This window comes from Aotus nancymaae, unplaced genomic scaffold (genome assembly GCF_030222135.1).
Source record: "Aotus nancymaae isolate 86718 unplaced genomic scaffold, 86718_ANA_hifiasm-v0.15.2.pri h1tg000069l, whole genome shotgun sequence".
In the NCBI taxonomy this organism is placed as follows: Eukaryota; Metazoa; Chordata; class Mammalia; order Primates; family Aotidae; genus Aotus; species Aotus nancymaae.
The window spans coordinates 1834877-1837301 of NW_026988484.1; the positions used below are offsets into that span (position 1 = coordinate 1834877).

The 2425-nt window shown below is 44.2% G+C and overlaps 1 pseudogene; it reads right to left on the minus strand.

Moving 5' to 3' along the window:
* Positions 1 to 459: 459 nt before the first annotated feature.
* Positions 460 to 1031, minus strand: LOC110567766 (adenosine 5'-monophosphoramidase HINT1-like; annotated as a pseudogene).
* Positions 1032 to 2425: the final 1394 nt, after the last annotated feature.

Consider the following 2425-nt stretch of genomic DNA (forward strand, 5'->3'; position numbering starts at 1 on the left):
AGCTACTCGGGAGGCTGAGGCAGGAGAATTGCCTGAACCCAGGAGGCGGAGGTTGCGGTGAGCCGAGATCGCGCCATTGCACTCCAGCCTGGGTAACAAGAGCGAAACTCCGTCTCCAAAAAAAATAATAATAATTGGGTCCTCCAGTCAATAAATGGGTCCAATTCATTAAGCAACACTTTTATCCATTTCATAATTCTTACTTGATATCTGAGATATACTCAATTCCTTGTAGAAGTCTAATATCAATCTCAAAAACAATGAAAGATACGCTATTTTGATAAGAGACAAAGGGGAAAGGTGGGGCTTTTTTTTTTTTTTTTTTAACCATGCAAGAATGTCTTTTATTATGTATATGGTTTGAAAATTATTTATTGAGGAGGCTGAGGCAGGAGAATTGCCTGAACCCAGGGGGCGGAGGTTGCGGTGAGCCGAGATCGTGCCATTGCACTCCAGCCTGGGTAAAAAGAGCGAAACTCCGTCTCAAAAAAAAAAAAAAAAGAAAATTATTTATTGAATCTCTCCATACACAGGCAAAAATAAGTGTGCCACTTAACATACTAGAACTTGCCTAACTTAATCATTGCCTAGAGAAGGGAAAATTGTCCCTAAAATGTGCTTAACCAGGAGGCCCATGCATCTGCCGACCTCCAAGAACATGGAGATGAACGTGATAGACAGACTGTCCACCATCTCAACCTTCATTCACTACCATTCGGTAACCCTTATTCAGACCCAGATCTGCAGCACATTTCTTGCCAACAATCATTAAGTGTCCAAGAAGACTTTCATCATCATCTTCTGCTGCAGAAATCTGGGATATATGTTTCTTGGGTATCACCAGAAAATGTGTTGGTGCTTGAGGAGAAATGTGGTGGAAAGCAAGGCACCCGTCATCCTCAAAAATGATTTTGGCTGGGATTTCCTTGCGGGCGATCTTTCCGAAGATCGTGTCGCCACCAGGCCGAGCAACCTGAGCCTTGGCGATCTCATCTGCCATCTCTGCCTCTCTCCCACGTGGCGGCCAAGGGAGAGGCGGGGCTTTTTTTTTTTTATAACGGAGTTTCGCTCCTGTTGCCCATGCTGGAGTGCAATGGTGCCGTCTCAGCTCACTGCAACCTCCATCTCCCGGGTTCAAGTGATTTTCCTGCCTGAGCCTCCCGAGTAGCTGGGATTACAGGCATGCACCACCACACCCAGCGAATTTTGTATTTTTAGTAGAGACAGGGTTACCCTTCTTGGTCAGGCTGGTCTCAAGCTCTGGTGCTAAGGTGATCCGCCCACCTCAGCCTCCCAATTAGCTGGGACTACAGGAGCACACCACCACACCTGGCTAATTAAATAAAAAATTTTTTTTGTAAAGACAGGATCTTGCTATTTTGCCCAGGCTGGTCTCAAACTATCCTCCCACTATGGCCTCCTAAAGTGCTGGGATTATAGGTGTTAGCCACAGTGCCTGGCATTATTCTTTAAAATCCAGCAATGTTCACATATTAGAAGGCAATAAGTTCCACCCTTGAGGACACAAACACCAGTTCACCATGCTCCAGTGAGACCTTCCCTGCCTACTCCCTTGTCTTTACATCATAACGTTTAACTCTGGTGCAGCCACGTAGACCTCAAAATGGGTGAAGCAGAGGTGGAAATCTGGAAGTGGGCCTCAGATGATGAAAGCAAACTTTCATATATAAAAGATATTATAATGTTTAAAATTTAGGAGAAATTAATAGCTAAATGAGCTGAATATGGTAACTGAAAATTGCATATGGTTATTTTATTGACAGATGGTTACCAGAAAAGTCCTTTTTCCCCATTAATTTTTTCCAAGATGGTGGGGATGTGAGAAAGGGGAGCTTATTTCTGGAACCGGTTTGAAAGGTCAGTTTGGAGAAAAAGAATTCTCGGCAAAGCTGAAATAGCAATGCATATGCTAGTCGATTTTTGGGGATACTTGTGTGAGTTGGTTTTCACTAGGCAACTGGGGTTCAATCCAAGACTAGAGGGTGCCATGTAGAAACGGCGTAAAGGATGGAAGGGGAGAATTCTGCAGCATAAATTATGATGCTTCTCTGATTCTGTCACCTCTGCCTCAGAACAGAGAACTGTCCGGCTGCTACAGATAAGGTAGCACTGTGCAGAGAAGCCTGTCCATTCACCCTCTTTCCAAAGACCGTCTCCGGGTGTTTTGCTATTTTTCTTGCATATGCTTCTCGGTCCACAGGAAGGAGAATTTTTGTTTGCAAAGATCTGTATGAGGCAGGGGCAACTTTTTCAACATGGTTTTTCAATCTATTATAGCACCATCAGAAGGTAAAAACTTAATGTCCATGTCTTCTCCAACACTAGATATGGCCACTGCTTTTTCTTTTCAGACAGGGTCTGGCTCTGTTGCCCTGGCTAGAGTGCAGTGGTACCATCAGAGCTC